This window comes from Chiloscyllium plagiosum, unplaced genomic scaffold, assembly GCF_037043375.1.
Source record: "Chiloscyllium plagiosum isolate Xiang-an unplaced genomic scaffold, Cpla_swu_hap1 HiC_scaffold_39, whole genome shotgun sequence".
Classification (NCBI taxonomy): Eukaryota; Metazoa; Chordata; class Chondrichthyes; order Orectolobiformes; family Hemiscylliidae; genus Chiloscyllium; species Chiloscyllium plagiosum.
In genome coordinates this window covers 67,618,986-67,642,154 of record NW_028270177.1, presented here as the reverse complement: position 1 = coordinate 67,642,154, position 23,169 = coordinate 67,618,986, and positions in this window count along the sequence as shown.

The following is a 23,169-nucleotide window of genomic DNA, read 5'->3' as shown; positions in this document are numbered from 1 at the left end:
GGAGAGAGGGACACAGTGAGTGAGAGAGGGACAGAGACACACAGAGAGAGAGGGACAGAGAGAGAGAGACAGAGAGAGGGACAGAGAGAGAAGGACAAAGAGACAGAGAATTGGACAGACAGACAGGGACACAGAGAGAGACAGGGACAGAGAGAGAGGGACAGAGAGACACAGAGAGAGCGACAGAGAGAGGGACAAAGAGAGAGAGAGGGACAGAGAGAGGGACATACAGAGAGAGCAAGAGGGACAGAGAGACACAGAGAGAGGAACAGGGAGAGAGACGGGCAGAACAACAGAGCGTGAGAGAGGGGTCAGAGAGAGAGAGGGGTGGACAGAGAGAAAGGGACACAGAGAAAGAGGGGACAGAGAGAGAGAGACGGAGAGAGGGACAGAGAGACAGAGAGAGCGACAGAGAGAGAGAGGGACAGAGAGACAGAGAGAGAGGGACACAGTGAGTGAGAGAGGGAAATAGGAAGAGAGAAAGGGACAAAGAGACACAGAGACAGAGACGGTCAGAGAGACAGAGTGAGAGAGGGACAGAGAGTCAGAGGGTTGGAGAGAGAGAGAGAGAGAGGGAGACAGAGAGAGGGGGACAGAGAGACCGAGGGCCAGAGAGAGAGGGGACAGAGAGAGAGAGAGAGAGAGAGAGAGACAGAGGGACAGAGACAGAGAGTGACACAGAGAGAGGGACAGAGAGAGAAGGAGTGGGACAGAGAGACAAGAGAGAGAGAGGGACAGAGAGGGAGAGAGTGACACACAGAGATAGAGGTGGACAGAGAGAGAAAGGGACAGAAAGACTGAGGGAGAGAGAGTGGGACAGAGAGAGAGGGACAGAGAGAGAAAGAGGGACAGCGAGAGGGGGGACAGAGAGACAGAGAGAGAGGAACACACAGAGAGCGAGAGAGTGACCGAGAGAGAGTGACAGAGACAGAGAGAAGGACACAGAGAGAGCGAGTGAGGGAGGGACAGACTGAGAGGGACAGAAAGGCAGAGAGATAGAGGGACAGAAAGACAGAGACAGAGAGAGACAGAGCGACTGAGGGACAGAGACAGTGAGGGACAGAGAGAGGGGGGACAGAGAGAGAGGGAGGACAGAGAGGGAGAAAGGGAAAGAGAGAGAGGGGGACAGAGAGAGAGGGACAGAGAGAGAGGGACACAGAGAGAGAGAGAGAGAGAGGGACACAGGGAGAGGGACAGAGTAATAAAGGGAGAGACACAGAGAGAGAGACAGAGAGAGAGGCTACAGAGACAGAGAGGGACAGAGAGAGAGAGGGACAGAGAGAGAGGGATACAGTGAGAGAGAGGGACACAGAGAGATAGAGAGAGAGGGACAGAGAGACAAAGAGAGAGAGAGTCAGAGAGACACAGAGAGAGGGACAGAGAAAGAGAGGCACAGAGAGACAGAGCGAGAGAGAGGGGCAGAGAGAGAAGGGGACAGAGAGACAGAGAGATAGAGGGACACAGTGAGAGAGAGAAGGACACAGTGAGAGAGAGGGACAGAGAGATTCAAAGAGAGAGAGAGTCAGAGAGACAGAGAGAGAGGGACAGAGAGACAGAGGGACAGAGAGACACACAGAGAGCGAGAGATGGACAGAGACAGAGTGAGAGAGGGACAGAGAGTCAGAGGGACGGAGAGCGAGAGGGGAGACAGAGAGAGAGGGACAGAGAGACTGAGAGAGAGGGCGAGATAGGGGCAGAGGGACACAGAGAGAGAGGGACATAGTGATAGAGAGAAGGACACAGAAAGAGAGAGGGAGGGAGAGAGAGAGGGGCAGAGAGAGAGGGACAGAGAGACAGAGAGGGAGAGAGTGACACAGAGAGAGAGAGGGAGACAGAGAGAGAGGGCCAGAGACGGTCACACAGAGAGAAAGGGTCACAAAGAGCGAGGGACAGAGAGAGAGGCACACACAGAGAGAGGGACACAGAGATAGAGGGTCACAGATAGAGACGGACAGAGAGCGATGGGGACAGAGAGAGAGAGGGGACAGAGAGAGACGGACAGAGAGAAAGAGGGACATGGTGAGCGCGAGAGAGGGACAGAGAGAGAAGGATAGAGAGAGAGCGAGAGAGGGACAGAGAGAGAGGGACAGAGAGGTACAGAGGGAGAGGGACAGAGAGAGAGGGGGACAAAGAGACAGAAAGAGGATCAGAGAGAGAGGAACAGAGAGATAGAGAGAGGAACAGAGAGAGAGGGACAGAGGGACAGAGCGAGAAAGAAGGGGACAGAGAGAGAGGGGCAGAGAGAGAGAGGGACACAGTGAGAGAGAGAGGGACATAGAGAGAGAGAGGGACAGAGAGACACAGAGAGGGGGAGAGTGAGAGAGAGAGAGACAGAATGAGGGACAGATAGAGAGGGACACAGTGAGAGAGAAGTGGACACAATGAGAGAGGGAGACAGAGAGAGAGGTACAGAGAGATAGAGACGGTCAGAGCGAGAGAGAGGGGCAGAGAACGGGACAGAGAGAGAGGGACAGAGAGAGAGACGGACACAGGGAGACGGGGACAGAGAGAGAGAGAGAGGGACAGAGAGACAGAGCGGGAGAGGGGGGACAGAGAGAGGGGGGCAGAGAGAGAGAGGGACACAGTGAGAGAGAGGGGGACAGACAGAGAGAGAGGGACAGAGAGACAGAGAGAGAGGGACGGAGAGACAGAGAGAGAGAGACAGAGAGAGATGGACACAGTGAGCGAGAGAGGGACATAGTGAGAGAGAGGGACAGAGAGATACAGAGACAGAGAGACAGAGACAGAGAGGGACAGAGAGAGACAGAGGGACAGAGAGACACACAGACAGAGAGAGAGAGAAAGAGAGACAGAGTGAGAGAGGGACAGAGAGACAGAAGGACGGAGAGAGAGAGAGAGGGAGACAGAGAGAGAGAGGGACAGAGAGACCAAGAGACACACAGAGAGAGAGGGACAGAGAGAGAGAATGGGAAAGAGAAAGAGGGACAGAGAGCCTGAGAGAGAGGGACAGAGAGACTGAGAGAGCGAGCGAGATAGGGGCAGAGGGACAGAGAGAGAGGGACACAGAGAGGGGGGCAGAGAGAAAGAGAGAGAGGGGGACAGAAAGACAGAGAGGGAGAGTGCAACAGAGAGACAGCGGGACAGAGAGAGAGGGGGTCAGAGGGGCAGAGAGAGAGAGGGACACAGAGAGAGCCAGAGTGCAACAGAGAGAGAGAGAGTGACAGAGAAACAGAGAGAGTGAGAGGGAGGGACAGAAAGACAGAAAGAGAGAGTGGAGAAAGTGAGGTCTGCGGATGCTGGAGATCAGAGCTGATAATGTGTTGCTGGTAAAGCACAGCAGGTCAGTCAGCATCCAAGGAACAGGAGAATCGACGTTTCGGGCATAAGCCCTTCTTCAGAGAGACAGAGAGTGGGACAGAGAGAGGGACAGAGAGACAGAGGGACAGATAGAGAGAGGGGGACAGAGAGTCAAAGAGAGATAGGGACAGAAAGACTGAGAGAGAGAGTGGGACAGAGAGAGTGACAGAGAGACAGACACAGAGAGACAGAGACAGACAGAAGGACACAAAGAGAGAGCGAGGGAGGGACACACAGAGAGGGAAAGAGAGACAGAGGGACACAAAGAGAGAGAGGGACACAGAGAGGGGGCAGAGAGAAAGAGAGAGAGGGACAGAAAGACAGAGAGGGAGAGAGGGACAGAGAGACAGCGGGACAGAGAGAGAGGGGGTCAGAGGGACAGAGAGAGAGGGACACAGAGAGAGCGAGAGTGCGACAGAGAGAGAGGGACAGAGAAACAGAGAGAGAGGAACAGAAAGACAGAGAGAGAGCGGCACAGTGAGACAGTGGGACAGATCGAGAGAGGGGGAGAGAGAGACAAAGATAGATAGGGACAGAAAGACTGAGAGAGAGAGTGGGACAGAGAGAGAGGGACAGAGGGGCAGAGAGAGAGGGGCAGAGACACAGAGAGAGAGAGAGACAGAGACAGACAGAAGGACACAGAGAGAGAGCGAGGGGGAACAGACAGAGAGGAACAGAGAGACAGAGGGAAACAGAGAGAGAGGGGACAGACAGTCAGAGAGAGGGACAGAAAGACAGAGACAGAGAGACAGAGAGACTGAGGACAGAGAGACTGAGGGACAGAGAGAGGGAGGGGACAAAGAGACAGATAGAGAGGGGAACAGAGAGAGAGGGACAGAGAGAGACGGACAGAGAGAGAGAGGGACAGAGAGAGAGGATCTCAGAGAGAGGATCACAGAGTGAGAGGGACAGAGCGAGAGGGACAGGGAGGGAGAGAGAGGGACACACAGAGAGAGAGGGATACACAGAGAGAGGGACAGAGAGAGGTGGGACAGAGAGAGAGAGGAGAGAGAGAGTGGGACAGAGAGAGAGGGACATAGTGATAGAGAGAAGGACACAGAGAGAGAGAGAGGGACGCAGAGGGAGAGGGACAGAGAGAGGGGCAGAACGAGAGAGACAGAGAGCGAGAGCGACAGAGAAACAGAGAAGGAGAAGGAGAGAGTGACAGAGAGAGAGAGAGAGATAGGGAGAGAGAGGGACAGAGAGATAGAGACGGTCACAGAGAGAGAGGGGGGCAGAGAGAGAGGGACACACAGAGAGGGGGGACACGGAGAGAGTGAGGGACACAGAAAGAGAGGGACACAGAGAGAGGGACAGAGAGAGGAGGAGGACAGAGAAAGAGATACAGAGAGAAAGGGAAAGAGAGAGGGACAGAGAGAGAGAGAGAGAGAGACAGAGAGAGAGGGACACAGAGAGGTAGAGAGGAACAGAGAGAGAGGGACAGAGAGAGAGAGAGAGATATGGAGGGACAGAGAGAGAGGGACAAAAAGACAGAGGGACACAAAGCAGAGAGAGGGACAGACAGACAGAGAGAGGGACAGAAAGACAAAAAGATAGAGGGACAGAGAGAGAGACAAACAGACTGATCGACAGAGAGACTGAGGGACAGAGAGATTGAGGGACAGGGAGAGGGACAGAGAGAGAGCGTGAGAGAGAGAAGGATAGAGAGACAGAGAGAGGGAGGGAGGGACGGACAGAGAGACAGAGGGACACAGAGTGGGAGAGAGTGACTAAGAGGGAGAACGGGACAGTGACAGAGGGAGGGACAGAGAGACGGACAGAGAGAGAGGGTCACAGAGAGAGAGAGGGGAACAGAGAGGGAGACGGACACAGATAGAGATAGAGAGAGAAAAAGACAAAGATAGAGGGACAGAGAGAGACAAAGACAGAGAGAGAGGGACACAGAGAGGTAGAGAGGGACAGAGAGGGAATGGGACAGAGAGAGAAAGGGACAGGGAGAGATTGAGAAAGAGAGAAAGACACTGAAAGGATACAGAGAGTATGACAGATAGAGACAGAGAGAGGGACACTGAGAGAGTGGCACAGAGAAAGATCTGGGGACAGAGACAGAGAGACGGTCAGAGAGAGAGAGAGAGAGAGAGAGAGAGAGAGAGAGGGAGAGAGAAAGAGACACTGAGAGAGAGGGACTGAGATAGAACGATACAGACAGAGAATGGGACAGGGACAGGGAGAGATCGAGAGAGAGAGGAATACAAAGAGAGAGAGAGGGACAGAGAGAGAAGGATACAGAGAGTGTGACGGACAGAGAGAGAGTGAGCGACACAGAGTGAGAGGGAAGGAGAGACCGAGGGGGAGAGAGTGAGAGAGAGACTCAGAGAGATGGGTAATGAGAGACAGAGAGAGAGAGGGACAGAGACACAGAGGGACACAGAGAGACAGAGGGACAGAGAGAGAGAGATACAGAAAGACACAGAGAGAGAGAGGGGTAGAGAGTGAAAAAGAGAGAGAGGGACACAGAGAGAGAGAGGCAGAGAGTGGGACACAGAGAGAGTGAGGTACACAGAGAGACAGAGATATCGAGGGAGAGAGAGAGGGACACAGAGAGAGAGGGACCCAGAGAGAAAGGGACAGGAAGAGAGGGACAGAGAGAGAGGGACAGAGAGGCAGAGAGAGAGAGAAACAGAGAGAAAGGGACACACAGAGAGAGAAGGGCAGAGAAAGAGACAGGGAGGGAGTGGGACACAGAGACAGGGAGAGGGAGGGAGACAGAGAGAGTGTGGGAGACAGAGAGAGTGTGGGACACAGAGAGAGAGAGAGAGAGGGACACACAGAGAGAAGGGGACATAAAGAGAGTGAGGGACACATCGAGAGAGAGAGAGGGACAGAGAGACCGATAGAGTGAAGGACAGTGAGAGAGAGAGAGTCAGAGAAACAGAGACAGAGAGAGACAGAGAGAGAGAGAGAGACAGCGAGATAATCAGACAGACAGAGACAGAGAGAAAGAGACAGAGGGGGAGAGCACGAGAGATACAGGGACAGAGAGAGAGATAGAGCGAAAGTGTGTGCGAACGTGAGAGTGTGCATGTGCGAACACAAGAGAGAGCGTGTGAGAGGATGAGAGAGAGAGGGCGATTGTGCGAGAGTGTGTGTGTGCAAGAAAGAGTGAGTGTGTGTGTAAGAGAAAGAGAGTGCACGTGTACGAGAGTGTGTGTGGGTGCAAGTAAGAGTGATTGTATGTGTGTAGGAGAAAGAGAGTGTGAGAGTGAGAGGGAGGAAGTATCTGTGAGTATGTGAAAGAGTGATTGCGAGCGAGTGTATGTGTGCATGTGAGAGAGTGCGTGTATACAAGGGAACGAGAGTGAGTACGCACATGAGAAAGTGGGCATGGGTGAGAGAAAAGGTGTCTGCGTGTGGAAGGGTGTGCACGAGAGAATGTGAGTGTGTGTGCAAGAGAAAGCGTGTGCACGTGTGAGAAAGAGTGTGAAAGCATGAGAATGCGTGTGTGTCTGAGAGAGAAAGAGAGCGCCTGCATGTGAAAGAGTGTGTGTGCGTGTGAGAGAGTGTCTGCATGTGAGAGGAAGGGTTTGTGTTCACACTTTCTGTGTGAGTGTGTGCCTGAGAGACAGGAGAGAGAGAGAGAGATTGTATGTGTGAGAGAGAGTGTGTGTGAGAGAGAGGGGGAAAGACAGTATGAGTCTGCATGAGAGAAGTACTGATTTGGCGTGTGAGAGAAAGAGAGCGTGTGTGACAGGAGAGTGTGTTAGAGTGTGTGTGAGAGACTTTGCGAGTGTATGTGTGTGAGAGAGACAGAGTTTTGGAGAGAGAGGGAGCATATGAGAGTGAGAAAATACGAGATGGTGAATGTGAGTGTCTGGGGGTGCTTGTGTCAAAACGTGTGTATGAGAGTGTGTGTAAGAGTGCGTGTAACTGAGAGAGTATGTAGAAGCGAGTGTGTGTGAGAGAGAGTGTAGAGAGAGAGAATTAGAGAGTGAAAGTGTGTGTGTGTCTTGTCTGTGTCGGTTTGTATCTCTGTATGTCTGTGTGTGTGTCTGTGTCGGTCTGTCTGTGTCTTGTCTTTGTGTGTGTGTGTCTGTTTGTGCATCTGTGTCTGTGTGTGTGCCTATGTGTGTCTGTGTGCGTGTGTGTGTGCCTGTGTGTGTTGGTGTGCTTGTGACTGTGTGCGCGTGTCTCTGAGTGTGTGTGTCTTTGTGTGTGTGTGCGCTGTGTGTGTCTGTGTGTCTGTATGTTTGTGTCTGTGTCTGTGTCTTTTTGTCTGTCTGTGTTTATCTGTGTGCGTGTGTGCATGTGCGTTTGTGTGTGTGTGTGTCTCTGTGTGTGTATCTGTGTGTGTCTTTGTGTACCTGTGTGTGTCTATGTGTGTGTGCCTGTGTGCGTGTGTCTGTGTGTGTGCGTGTCTTTGTGTGTGTGTGTCTCTGTGTGTGTCTGTGTGTGTCGGGAGAGTGGTGGGGGTGAAGGCAGGGGAGCACAGAGGGTGAAATGTGGGTGTTGAGGCGCAGGCACGTGATCCATGATTTAATTTCCCAAACTCTGCCAATATTTTTGAAAACGGGAAAGGAAATAAAATATTGAAAATCAAATTAAAAATGGCTGAATGTAGAGCTGGGCAGGGAGACACAGGCAGACAGAGAGAGAGAGAGAGAAACAGACAGACAGAGCGAGACAGGGAAACACAAACGGGGACAGAAAGAGAGACAGAGAGAGACAGAGACACAGAGAACAGAGAGACACAGGGACAGAGAGTGGGACACACAGGGACAGAGAGAAAGCGAGAGAGACAGAGAGAGAGAGAGAGACAGGAAAGGAGAGAAAGAGACAGAGAGAAAGAGAGTGACAGAGAGACACGCACACAGACAGTCAGACAGGGACAGAGACAGAGATTTATTATGAGAATCACACATAGAGTAGGAAAGTCTCAAGAGATCCTCAGCAAATATCCCCCTCTCCATTCCCAGCCCTGTGTGTGTGTCTCAGGAAACCAACCTACAGTCAGGCTCTGAGACGCTAGTGTGGGAGTAATCTTTAATATTTTGAAACTGCACTGACACAGCTTCAATAAAAAGGGAGTTGTAGCAACTGGGAAAGATGACACTTTGTTGCCCCAGAATTAACATCTCAGTGGGCAGCAAGATCCCACAAGGCTCCTGCCCTGGGTTTTAGCATGTCAATCAGACAGAGCACTCCCCAGGGAGCAGATTGACAGACGATGCAACGTGTCAGAGAGGGCGAGGGTGGGGTCCAATAATCCCTCACCCAGAATAAATGTGTGTAAGGAAATTGGTCAGATTCATTCTCTGTATGGAGAGTGAGCAGTCCTCCCTGTCTGGTTGAGACAGTGTGTGTGTGTGTGTGTGTGTGTGTGTGTGTGTGTGTGTGTGTGTGTGTGTGTGTGTGTGTGTGTGTGTGTGTGTGTGTGTGTGTGTGTGTGTGTGTGTGTGTGTGTGTGTGTGTGTGTGTGTGTGTGTGTGTGTGTGTGTGTGTTTAATAATGTTTCCAGCCTCTGGTTAATTGCGTTCTAATGATTTGGTTGTATTTTGATGTTGCTGCGAGGGTATGAAATGTATTGGGGTTGGGGGAAGGGAGTGGTGGGATTGTGTTAAACTGGGATCTTGCTGTGTAATTTTGCATCACACTGCTCTCGCTTCCCCGGACCCCACCAACTCATCTCTTCTCTCTTTTATTCCGAGGAACTTTTGTTGGGAAAGCAGGAAAGTGAAGATCCAAAATGCCTGGGGGCACGGAAAGCCTTGGACAAGAACAACCTCCAGAGGGTAGGAGCACAGGCCTGAGGTCTGTTGACCAGGCTGCAGCCCGTGGGGCCCAGGTGAGTGGGGGTCTGTTTTTTCCTCCGAGGTTACATCTCCTCTGGGGGTGGGAGCCTTGTTTGTCAGGGCCTCTGGTTAACTGGGTCCTGTCAGATCATGGCTTGTCGGTATTAAAATGTGTTTGAAGCCTGGGGTTAAAGTAACCGGGGCATTCGTGACACAAACAGGTGAAAGCCCCAGGATCTGGGAGACGGGACTCCCTCAGGAGGGAATTATAACCCAAAATATCTGACCCTCCGGAAAGAATTGTTACACTATCAGAGGAAAGTGGGTCATAGAGAGGGCAGGATGATCGAATTTGACACAGAGAGAAAGAGAGTGAGAGAGAGAAATGGAAAATGGTGAGAGCAAGAGAAACAGGAGAGAGAGAGAGAGGGGGGGGGGCAGTGTGAGATTGTGAAATGGCTGCAATATTTGATTCTGGGGTGACAGGAAATAATTAAACTGGAAATAAAAACGATCAGATTTTTGAGCTTCTGCAGCACTGTCACTTGTGGGATCTTGCTGTGCGTCAATTGCCATAATGCCATCGTTGCAGGCTGTGAGTGGTTTTAATCAGATAAACCGTCATTTCAAAAACAAATTCCCACATGAAAACTCAACTCATCACCTGACGTGTTTGTATTTGGATGTTGCTGAGAAATTGTCTGTCTCACTGAGAGGGGAAAACCTGGGATCTTGCTGTGCTATCTCCCTGCGCAAGATTTTCCTGCTCAGCCTTCCCACTAATCTTGCCTCTTTCCTCCCAAAGGGATCTTCCTGGTCACATGAGGATTTGAAAAGAGTGTGTTTTGGAGCAGGAAACCTTCAAACAAGAGCTTCTTCCAGAGGTGGAACGCAGTCGTGAGGCCTATTTGACAGGCTGCAGCCTGTTGGGCCCAACTGAGTTTTGTCTGTGTAGTACCCCAAGGATTATTCTCCTCTTTCTGCGGAGGGGGACTGGCTTTTACCGGGACCTCTGGTTAACGGGGTCCTGTCGGATTGTGGCCTTGTCTTTTTTGAACAGGTTTGAAGCCTGGAGCTAAGGTAACTGGGGCCTTGGGATTTGACACAAATACGTCACCCCTAAACCAGCATCACCCCCGATGTGTGTGGGGTTTGATTGCTGCTTATGGGATCTTGCTGTGCGTATGTGTGAATTAATGTTTCTAGCCTCTGGTCAATGCTCTGCGGTGATGTCTGTGTATTTCAATATCGCTGTGATGGTCAGCAATTCATACATCCTGCAATAATTAAACTGAACCAGGGTCACGTGAGAGATTGGGGAATGCAGAGAGCTGTGAGATCTTGCTGTGCTTTTGGTGCCACTGTGTATTTTATTTCAAATTGATTTGTTTTTATTTCTTCGTCTTTCCCCAGCCCCCGCTCCACGCTCACCCTAACTCTGGGGGTGAGGAGGAGATTGGATCCAGGAGCTGAAGCTTGGGATGACGCAGAGACAGAGAGAGTTAAGTCACTTCTGTTGTGATGAATCATCAGACAGAGAGAGAGAGAATAAACAGAAACTGTCCTGTCTCTTTGTCGTTCATTTATACACACACACATACACACGCGTGGGGAAAAGAATGGTGGGGTTCAAGCCATCTCTGGGATTTCTACCAGAAGGGGGCATGTTCTTATCTGGACTGGGGGAGACAAAGGGGGGAAAGATGGAGGGGGAACTGCTGCACAGTCTGATCCCACAGATATCACTGCATCTCTCTCTCACTCCAGGTCCACGGACAGAGAGAGGGGTGGAGGGAGAATGGGGGTGTGAAGGGGGCGGGAGAGACAGAGTCATGTGCATAGGCCACGGGAATAAAATGTGAGAAATCTGAGAGACTGAGAGAAAGATCTTCGAGATGGAGACAGCGAGAGGGAAGAACACAAAGGAAGAGACTTCAGAGATAGATGGAGAGGGGGAGGAACAGAGACATTTCGGAGATGAAGAGAGTAAGAGAGGGAACAGAGAGAGGGAGGGAAGAGAGATCAGAGATGGAGACAGCGAGAGGGGGGAACAGAGAAAGAGAGAGAGAGAACAGAGAGAGATCCTAGATGGAGACAGCACAAGACGGGGATCAGAGAGTGCAGGGCTCAGAGAAGGAAGGGGGAATGTTGGGAATTTGTTCACAAGGAGGGTTGCTCCCTCTTGTCCAGGAGACAGAATCAAACCCTTAACCAGCATCAGGGAAACACACGATCTGTCTGTGGTTACACTGCTGCTTGTGGGATCTTGCTGTGTGTGTTTCAAGCAAACATCTGGTTAAAAGCTCAATGGTGATCTTTATATTCGATGATGGAGATGCCGGTGTTGGACTGGGACAACACCAGGTTATAGTGTAACAGGATTCCCTGAAAGCTAGGGTTGTGGGATGTTTAAAGTTATATATCGATATATATAGATAGAGGGAGGGAGGGGAGGAGGGGCTTATGTGTTTTTTTTGGGGGGGGGTTTGTGAGGGTCCTGTTATATTTGGATGGGGAAAGAACACTGCATCAAAAGATTTCTTCTTTTTAATCTGTCATTCAATCCTGGGGAAAGTCGGGGGGGAAATCGGGGGGCAAGTCGAGGGGGGAAGTCGAGGGGGGAAAAGTCGAGGGGGTAAAGTCGAAGGGGCAAGTCGAAGAGGGGAAAATCGGGGGGAAGTCAAGGGGGGATTCTGGAGGGAATGTCGATGGGGGGAGGTCGAGGGGGGAGGACTGTGTTCACCAGCCCAATGCATTGATCTGTAAACCAGGAGCAGTTACCCTCTCAGCATGTAGGGCTGTATACACCACTACAGTCCCTTGATCTGTAAACCAGGATCATTTACCCTCCCAGCATGTAGGACTGTGTATACCCCCCCCCCCACCCCCAAGTGCATTGCTTAGTAACACTGTGTTAGATCCCTGCCCAGCGTGGGGAACTTGCAGCCCATGCTGGAAGTGACAGGATGTACAGATCCCATCCATTTACAGCTCCATATCTCCATTGTGCTATGACAAGGGGCTGCTGTGGGTGTGAACATCACTACCAGAGAGAGATCATGGTGGAATCAGTTTAAATATCACCACATGGGAGGGGTTTGGGAAATAGACAGAGAAAGGGAGACTGAGAGACAGTGTCATGGAAGGATGTGTTGCCAGGTTTCAGAATTCTGAAATATAGACACTTCGATGGCATCCTATAACATGAGCCAGTCTTCCTCGGAAAGATGGGAAAAGAGATATTTGTGTGAGGTGAAATGATGGAGAGTTTTGGATGAACATTTGTTCTACAGTTTTGTAAATGGGACTGGTTTCAACAGAGTCCAATACTCATTGGGCAGATTCAAACAATAATTTCTCTCAGTGCCATTTTCATTGAGTGTGACAAAGGGATTGTCTGTACGAGGCTGAGCTAGTTTCCTGGCGCTATCTTATCGGACTCACCTCATTAACTAACTAGACCACCCCATAGTGTTCCTCTCATTCAATACCAGCCCGATTTTCCCACCCGTCATGGCTGGAGGGCTTTACCATCACCCGGATGCCCCTGGATATTCCGTGACCTCTGGAACGGGTGCCATCTTTAAAAGGCCAATGGGCACAAGGTTGAGCTTTATCAGTTTGGAGCTGCCCTGTACAGTTTACCCCGAACATGGCAGATAAGGGGCAATTACACCATAGTTTGTGGACAGTGGCACGGAGGTCCTGGTGATTGGGCTAGTACAGAGGGGTACCATTCTCTTCACAGAGGGGGCCACACCACCAGTCCAACCGAGCATGGCCTGAGCTCACCACCCAGCTCAGTGCAGTATCTGCATTCCGAGGAAATGCCCAGCAATACAGGACAAGCATCAATAACCTTCCCCGCTCTGTCAGGATAAGGCTCACTGTGTTCTCCCTGCTCCCTCACACTCACTGTATATCTGTTATAGCACATCCCTCCCCCCGCCGTGAGCTCTCTCTCTCTCTCTCTCTCTCTCTCTCTCTCTCTCTCTCCCGCTCTGTCTCTCCCTCTCTCTCTCACACACTCCCTCCCTCCACTTCCCCTCACACTAATAACATTTCATGGATACAACACTGTGGACTGCCTCCATCCGAACCCCTCCCGATGTCCCCTACCTGCACCAGCAAAAACAGCGTGGCCACCCACTCCCACCCTCATACCCTCCCTCCCATTCTCCCATTCCAGAAGAAACAGCCTGGAATAGGACAGAAAGGGCCTATCCGGGTGGTGGAGTGCCCGATATCCGATCCCTCACCCCATCCCCCTGCCATGTGGGGTGGACTCTGGTAGGAGCCGGAGAGGACACCTCGTGTGGAGATTCTGAAACATCCACGTCCCACCGACCGAGTAAGGAGCAATGTTTAATGAAGGGCAATTCTCACTTTGTTCAGTTGTTCCGTTACCCCCCCCCCCCCCCCCAACCCCGGCACTACTTAGAAGCTGTGGCCCTGATGCTATCTCCCTTTTGTGTCGAGATGGTACAAATGCAATCCCCACGGTCTCAGAGGGCAGGAGAGTGGGGTCACAACACATCGTCACCACCACCTCCAGGAAGGGAGCACAGAGACTCCCTCAAACACCTTCCGCTGTAAACAGCTCAGATACTGAAACTAATCTGTGATAGTCACTGCTCTCCTCACTTGTCCTGACATCTTCAATAATCTGTGCTCATATGCATCCAGGATCCTCTAATCCTGCACGCCCCTTTATAACGGTTTGGCCTGCATTAAACTGCCTTTCAATGTCCTTCCAATCACAGTACATCACCTCACACTGCTCTGCATCGATCCCATCTGCCATCAACCTGAACACTACCCCAACGTATCACTGTCGTGTTAGAGTTCCACACTGTCCTCCATAGACTTCAGAGTTCTTCCAGGTTCGGTGCCATCTACAAACATTGAAATTGTTATGGCATCACTGTCCCCATGAAACAACTGTAATCTTGCCATACTCACGAGTATGAGCAAGTGAAATACTGATATATTCCCACGGACAGAGTCGAATAATGACATGCTGTCAATGGAGCAACAAAAATCCTGACACATACGAGACAGAGTCGATGAAATATTGACAAACCACAGAGCAAAAGAAACATGGATAGGTTCCACTTATCTATAGTCATGAGGGTATAATGTGATGAAGTTGAAAGCATGTCCTGTACCTTTAAAAGAGGGTGACTGCTATTCTGAACTCAGAGCAGACAAGCACCTGTGATATGAGAGAATGGCAGATCCAGAAACAGTATATTGCTATAGAGCTGGAATAGGGTAATAAGCAGTTAAGAGAAAAGGGGTCCCAGATTTGTGAATAGTTGATGTAAAATGTTCACTTTCAGAATGAAAAAGTAAATTGATGTTTTTATTTAAACAGTGGAATTTGGCAGATCTGTCACGCATATTTTAATAGTTTACGAGGCGAATTGGGAATTTCTTTATGTTTCATTGAGATACCAGATGAGCTTCCCGCATTGCCCTTGCAATTGTTGTGTGTGTATCTGTGTGTCTGTGTGTGGGGCATGTCTGGCAGTCTCTGTGGTGCTTAAAGTGATGCAATGCCACCCTCTGCTGGCCTCCCCACGCCACTGCACAGGCATTGGCAGAGGGTGAAAACCAACAGGAATTCATTCAGAGAGGGGGAGGGAGAGGGCTTCTGCTCACAGCACCATCCAAACTGATGTCTTATCCATGGACTGATCTAAATGTCCTTTAAACGTTGTAACTGTCCCTGCTTTCACCACTTCCTCAGGAAGTTCATTCCACACACATGCCAGCTTCTGTCTAAAACATTTACCTCTCCTGACTTTTGTAAATCTTTTTCCTCGCACCTTAAAATATCCCTCAGTTTTGAATCCTCAACTCTAGGGAAAAGGCATCAGCCCTTCAGATTATCTGTACCCCTCATTATTTTATAAACCTCTGTAATATTACCCCTTAATCTCATACTCTCTAGTGAAAAGAGCCCCCGCCTACCCAGCCTCTCCTTATAGCTCACTCTCTCCTTTCCCAGCAACATCCAGGTTAATCTCTTCTGAACCCTCTCGAGCTAAATTATTTCAAGGTCAATAATATCAAAGTGAATAGTCAAGGTGTTTTCTAAGGGTACAGGGAGTCCAAAGTTGGAGAGCATAGATTGCAGGTGAGAGTGGAAACATTTAAAAGTGACCTGAGGGGCAGTTTTTTCACCCAGAGAGTGATGTGCCTATGAAATGAGCGGGGAGGATGACCAGACTGGACACAGTATTCCAGAAGACGTCTCACCAATATGCTGTCCAACCTCAACAGGACGTCCCCAGTCCAATACTCAAAGGTCTGACCAATGAAGACAAGTGTGCTAATCACCTTCTTAACCACGCTATCTATATGAGATGTACATTTTAAAGAATTTAACCTTACAACCTTGGTCTCTGTTCTACAATACTGCCAAAGACTCTATTTTTAATTGTATAGGTCCAGCTCTTGTTTGATTTACCAAATCCAATGCTTCACATTAAACCAAAGTAAACTCCATCTGCCACCCCTCAGCCTAGTGTGTGATATTACTGCCTCCTCACCCTCCCCCATCAATTTTAAAATGCCCATCCTCTCTAGGATGCCTACACACTCCGGCCTTGATTTTCACAAAGACCCTGAGCTTGGTTTGCCTTGTGTTGTTAGGTGAAGGAGGGACAGATTGCAGACACAGTCAGTGGGGAGGAGAGGCTGGACAGTAATCAGTGTCTGGTTTCATTTCATGGTTTTAGGACGAGTGCAATCGCACGTGAGAGTTGGGTAATACCGCTCGGTGCTTTGGGGCCAGAAATACGCTCTTCCTTCCTCTCTGGTGTTCAGCAATGAAAGTCTATTCGAGAACCTTCATTGTGCAGAGTGTGTCTGCAGGATTACTTTCCCTAATATTTCAGACTACAGATAATAGCAATTAAAGACATTCATAGTTAATTTTGATGGCACAGCACGTGCACTCAACATCCTACAGTTGAGACAAATATCTTGCATTTGTTTAACAATACAAAGTGTAGTTCAGTAATGGAAACCTGTTTATAATAAATCCACGAGGAGAAAGTGAGGTCTGCAGATGCTGGAGATCAGAGCTGAAAATGTGTTGCTGAAAAGGGCTTCTGCCCGAAACGTCGATTCTCCTGTCCCTGGATGCTGCCTGACCTGCTGTGCTATTCCAGCAACACATTTTCAGCTATAATAAATCCAAACCGAGCTGGAAGCTGGCATTTTAAATGGTATTGTAGTGGGTAGTGTCCCTGCCTTCGAGCCAGAGCTCTGATTTGATTCCAGTTGCTGAACATCTTTGGTAGTGTTCCTAGCTCTGGACTAGAAGGCCTGGTTTCAAGTCCTGCCTGTTGCAGAGGTATATCACAGCATGTCAGAACAGGCTGAGGGGCAAACACACAGGAAAATACTGTTACAGCTTAATGGGTATTGCTGAGTGGTGCTCATGTCCCTACCTCAGGGCACAGAAGTCTAGTTGTAAATCCCACAGAAGTGTTTCATAATACATATGAACAAACTGATTAAAATGGATTTACAATTGTGAGCTGATGGAGAAAGAAGAGGTGTCAGTATTGAATTTCAGAATTTAGGCCCAGGATGATTTAAAGCACAGCCATTCGTGTTGATTGGAGTCACATTTCGCAGCAGTAGAGGTTTGGAAAATCAGAATGGTCATGGATAGGGTGAGTAGCCAGGGTTTTCCCCCAGGTTATGGGCGTCCAAAACTAGAGGGCATTGGTGGAATGTGAGACAGGAACGATTTTGAAGAGACCTAAAGGGCACCTTTTCATACAGAGAGTGGTGTAAGTATGGAATGAGCTGCCAGAGGAAGTGGTGGAGACTGGTACAACTACACCATGTTAAAGGCATCTGGATGCTGACAGACCTGCTGAGCTTTTCCAGCAATTACTCTATTTGCTTAAAAAATTGCATTCATTTTTACACAGGTATTCTGAATACATTACACATTTTTTTTTGACTCAGGGACATATAAACATATCTTAAAATCGACTGAAACCATTTCCTGCTAAGGGTACGGCTCTTTGTATGACAGCAGCAATGATGCACCTACATGGAACAGGGAATGTGATGGAGACATAGTTTAGACAATGTGCTCGGAGACCGCACATAGTCCAGTTTGGGAGAGGATGACATTACTGTGTGATTCAGCTCAGAGAGGGAGAAAATGTCATCTGCCCGAGAAGGAACGGCCTATTGCACTCTCTCTCCTTCATTGTTCCTCATCACAGCAATGTGTGCGAGCTAAAATAAATCCTCTACTGTCATCATTACCATTCTTATTTTTATAGAATCCCTGCAGGGTGGAAACAGGCCCTTTGGCCCAAAAAAACATGCCAACCTTCCAAAGAGTAACCTTCCCAGCCCATTCCCTTACAGATACCCCTGACCAGTGCACCGAAATAGAAATCGCTGAATACTATGGACAATTTGACCAATCTACCTGAACTACACAGCTTTGGATTGTGGGAGGAAACTGGAGTACGCATCAGAAGCTCAAGTAGACAATACGTAAATTCCACACAGTCACACGAGGCTGGAATCAAAACCAAGTCCCTCGTGCTGTGAGGTGGTAGTGCTAACCACTGAGCCACTGTGCTAACCTTTAGGTAATCCCTGACCAGAGTTCATTGGAGCCTCCTCACTGCCTAAAGCAAAGGGAATTCAGCCAAATCCAACTGTTCCAGGATGAAATCACATTGCTTGCAGCTTGAGTGAGTAGAATGTCTTCAGAAGCAAAATCACATTTTGGACAATGTCTCTTTTTTTTCCTTTTGTCATGAGTTACACTAATAGCTAGACAAGGTTCTTTCAACTTGAAATTGCACAGATTGTGTGTGTGTGTTTATAGAAAGGGAAATATGGATTCTTTATTTGCAATATCCAAACAGTTTGCGATTCTTCTTTAGACCATAGTTTGAGTAACATTGCTCTGGATCATAAACATGCTATTTGAGCAGATTAAAGAAATTATCCTGACTTGTTGCTAAAACTGACCCTAAACCAGTCGGAAACCGATATCATCGTCCATATCACCAACCTGGTTACATTTAAATTTTGTGATGAGCAGTGGAACAGTGGGACTAGAAAAGGAAACAGTGACCCCAAAAGCCGGAGAACTATAGACGGGTGAGCCTGATGTCAGTGGTGGGTAAGTTGTTGGAGGGGATTCTGAGGGACAGGATTTACATACATTTGGGAAGGCAAGGGCTGATCGGAGTAGACAACGTAGCTTTCTGCATGGGAAATCATGTCTCATTATTTTGATTGAGTTTTATGAAGAGGTGACAAAGAAGATTGATGAAGGCAGTTTGGTAAACATTGTCGACATGGACCTCAGCAAGGTGTTCATAATATTCCGATTAGTAGGCAGATTAATAAGTTTCGGTCAAATGGGATACAGAGGAAGCTAGTCACAATTGGTTTGAAAGAAGTGGGGTATTTTTCAGACTGGAGGCTTGTGAGCAGCAGTATGCTGTAAGAATCAACACTGAGTTCACAACATTTCATCATTTATGTCAAGGATTTAGATGTGAATTTCGGAGGCATAGTCAGTAAGTTTACAGATTACATTTAAAAAGTGGTGTAGTAGAATATCTCAGAGTACACCCAGACCACAATTAGATGGGACAAAGGGGCAAGGATTGACAGATGAAGTTTAATTAAGATAAATACGAGGTTTTGCATTTTGGGAAGGCAAATCATGCAGGAATTATACACTTATTGGTAAGGTCCTGAGGATTATTGTGGAACAAAGGGACATAGGGCTGCAGGTGCATTGTTCCTTGAAAGTGGAGTCGCAGGTGGACAGTGTGGTGCTGAAAACACTTGGAACATTTGCCTTAATCAGTCAGAGCATTGAGTATAGGAGTTGTGGTGGCATGTTGTACCTGTACAGGAAGTTGTTAAGGCCACTTTAAGATTATTGCATATAACGCGGTTGTCTGCAGAAACGGTTTGAGCTTTAGGGAGAGGTTGATTAGGTTGAGGTGTTTTTCCCTGGAGTGTCAGAGGTTGAGGAGTGACATTATAGAGGTTTATAAAACCATCAGGGGCGTGGATATTCTGAACAGCCACGTTCTGCTCCCCAGGATAGGGGAGTCCAGAACAAGAGGGCATAGGTTGAAGGGGAGAGGGCGAATGATTTAGAAGGGACCTGTAGGTAAATGTTTCACACAGAGAGTGGTGTCTGTACAGAAAGTGTTGTCAGAGGAAGTGGTGAAGGCGGTTGCAATCGCACATTTAAAAATATCTGAAAGAGGAGGGTTATTGGCCAAATGCTGGCAAATGGAACTAGATCCGGTTTGATATCAGGTCAGAGTGAACAGATTGGTCTAAAGGGTCTGTTTCCGTTCTGCATGACTCTCTGATTCTATAAGAGGGATGATGAAAAAATTTGAAAGGACCTTTCAAGTGGGAATTCTCTTTGCTGGACGTTTATCATGCCTCTATGTTCACATTGATTGAAAGCTGCATTAGCTAAATATTTGATAGGGAAGTGAGTCACGGATAATGGGATACAGACAGGAAAGTGGAGCTGAGTCCACAACCTGATCAGCCATAACCTTAGTGTCTGGTGGGGAAGGGTCAAAGTATCTTATGACCCAATCCTGCTCCTCATTCCTATGTTCCTGTGTTCTATTCAGCCCCTCAAACCTGCTGGACAGGAGCAGTTGGAGGATACTCACTCCGATAACCTGTTGCACAGAGACAGATAGACCATTCAGCCTCTCAAGACTGTCCGACACGCTTTGAGGTGATTTGGGAAATGTAACTGGAAAACTCAGGCAGGGTATGAAAGAGGCCCCTCATCTCTCTTTACAGAGCTTCCCCTCTCTGCAACTTGTGCTTCATTTGTTGGTCATGTTGTAGACCCAGATTCACTGTGAATACAGCCAATGGACCTCACCCAGAGATGGCTCACAAAATCCTCTGGTCTGCCAGACTGCAATATACAAAAGCAGAATATTCATGAAAATAACAGTATATGAGAACATCAGAAACATGGGCAGGTCGCTCACTCCCCAAATCTGCCTTTCCCTTCACTAAGATCATTCCTGTCAGTCTGAAATCCTCGTTCATACCCAATTTTTCATAGCCTCAACTCTCTGACAGCTTAATATCCATCTACCCCTCGTCAAATACTTTCAGTCATCTAGCTCCCGCAACACGCTTGAGAAGATAAATTCTGACATTCAACATCACCTGTTTGAAGAAAACACTTGCTACTCCTATACTATGGCTTATTGATATGAACAAAAGAAGTTGACACAAGGGTTCAGGTAAAAATGTCTGGCCCTGATAGCATGACAGTGGTTCACTTCTGTTGACATCAAGGAGCTGAACAAAACTGGACATGATGGGAATCAGAGTAAACTCTCCAGTGTTTGGAGTCAAACATGGTACAAAGGAAGATATTCATCATCTCAGTCCTGGGCCAACTCTGTGGGAGATCCTCAGGGAAGATTCCTCTTCACAAACAACTTCACCTGCTTCATCAATGTATCCCCGCCCCCACCCTCCTCACCATAAGATCAGAAGTAGTGATGGTCACTGAATTTTCTGCAAAGTTCAGAACATTTTGTCCGCCATCAGCTCCTGAACAGGTCTGTGACCATGAGCAGCAAGACCGAGACTCCAATGAGCCTTGTGTTGTTAAAGGGTCCGAAACATTCATGTAACAGCACTGCCTGAAGCTGCCTATTGCCAAAGTAAAACAAGAGTTCGTTCAGCACCTCACGCTGTTTTCACAGGAATATGAGGAAGTCGTTCAGCCCATTGACACTGTTGGAGAAGAACAGGGACAGCCCATTCAGTGCCTCCAGCCTATTACTCAGGAAGAGAAGGAGTCCAGTGTGATCGGCCACACGAGAGCCCCTCGAAAATATTTGAAGGCGGTAATCTAGACTCTTTTTTGTATTTTAAAGGAAATGTAAAGTGTCTGTTCTAGACACAATGTGACTGGTCAAACTATTTGGTTTGAAGCAAAACACCATTCATTTAAACACGAAAGATAAAATGAAACCAAAGGAAGAGGAAGCTAGAATAACCTAATTCTAATGGCCAAGTTAACTGAACAATAGATCTAGGAACTATTACTAATGAACTGTTCAAATATAGGAAAATCCTATAAACACAGCCCCTGTCAAAAAGGAATATTCGGACACAGATTGTCACAAACATTTCTCCAATCCAGGAATTAAAAACAGCCCATCATGAGAAAATTCAGAGAGAGTAGCAGCCAGGAGATAGTCACTGAAGTGTCCAACTCTGTGGAGACCCCAATAGTTTCTGATGGCACTGAGAAACCAAAACCCAGAGATCCTAATCTCTGAGAGCTGGCCACACCCATTCAGTCTGCAATAAAATAAATCCAAGGCCTCTCTCGCTGTTTACTCAAGTCGTCTTTACTAGCCAGTTTGGTAACGGTCGTTCAAGCTCTCTCTTATAAGAAACCAGGACAAAATAACCTCTTAAAGCTGCAGTATCATCACACTTGTCAGCACATCGAGCTGTCAAACAAGAACTGCTGGTAACCCAGTTAGGCCCTTGGTCCTGTTCAATCAGACGAGGAAGAAGCCATTCAGTCCCTTGGGTCACTTACACAGCAATGGGATGAGCCCATTCAGCCCCTTGAGTCACTTTTACAGGAACAGTAAGAGGCCATTCCCCCCTCAACGTACTTACACAGGGACAGAATGAGGTAATTGATGCTGATTCCTTTATGAATGGCTTATGCCCGAAACATCAATTCTGCTCCTCGGATGCTGCCTGACCTTCTGTGCTTTTCCAGAAATCCACTCTCTATTCTGATCTCCAGCATCGGCAGCCATCACTGTCTCCTAACTGATGCTCTAACATGATGATGAAGTGGAGCAGAGGCTGCACAGACAGATTGCTCCACGTTGTTCTCGTGGCTCCGTTGTTCGTGATACACACGTGGGACTTTAACGTGGTTTTCTAGTGGTGAGGAGAGAAACCTTGTGTGAAGTCTCAAGAAGGCATCTTTCATCTCCGAGAAGCCAGCCTGGTGTTCTCTATGTAGGGCGGAAGCTGGTGGGAATGGCTACCTGTTTCAGAATGAAGATATCGTGGCTGCTGTTGGAGATTGTGAGCAACATGGCATTCAGTACGGGTACACACGTCGACTGCACATTAACTTGGGGAAAGTTAATTTAGGCATATAAACTATTAGGAAAGCCACGTTAGACTGATGAATGGACCATCTAAGTTCAAATAATGCTGACAATTTTCATGTTGATCTTGTCGAATGCTTGTCCTGTGCAGTGTAATCTGTATGCCTGGGTAAAGTATGGAATTTCTCTCACTATCAATGTCTCTTTTGGAAATAAGTGATCGCTGCCACACCTCTTGTTTCAGCGTCACCATTTCTTCGTCTCTCACAGATCTACAGATTAAACACTCAGTTTCTTTACTCTATCCTAATGTTACCATCATCCGTGTCTGTGGTAAGGAGATCATTCCTTACAAAGGAGATAAAATCTGTACAGGGTGCTCCAAATACTCTCTCAGCAATGCTCTACAACAGCAGGAAGATGGATTTACTTATGTATTCGAATCATCTTACAATGAAGGACAGCATACCATTGACTGCACCCATTACTTACACAGGATTTGTTTCAGACCGGTCAGCATAAAATTGTGATTGGGAGATCATGCTTCCCAAATTTATTACAGTTCTTTGATGAAGTAACCAAGAAGGTTGATGAGGACAGAGCAGTAGATGTAGTCTCTATGGATTTCAGTAAGGCCTTTCAATAACGTTCCACCTGGCAGGCTGCTCTGGAAGGTTCCATTACGTGGAATGCTGGGGGGACTGACCAATTGGATACACAGTTTGCTTGATGGTAGGAAGCAGAAAGTTTAGTGGAAGGATGCTTGTCAGATTGGAGGCTGGGTCCATTGCTCTTCGTTATCTATTATTTGGTTGAGAATGTACAAGGTATGATTAGCAATTTGGCAGGTGACACTAAAATAAGTGGGACCATGATCACTGAGGAATTTTATCAGAAATTACAGCAGGGCCTTAATCAGGTCTGGAAGTGGGCCGAGA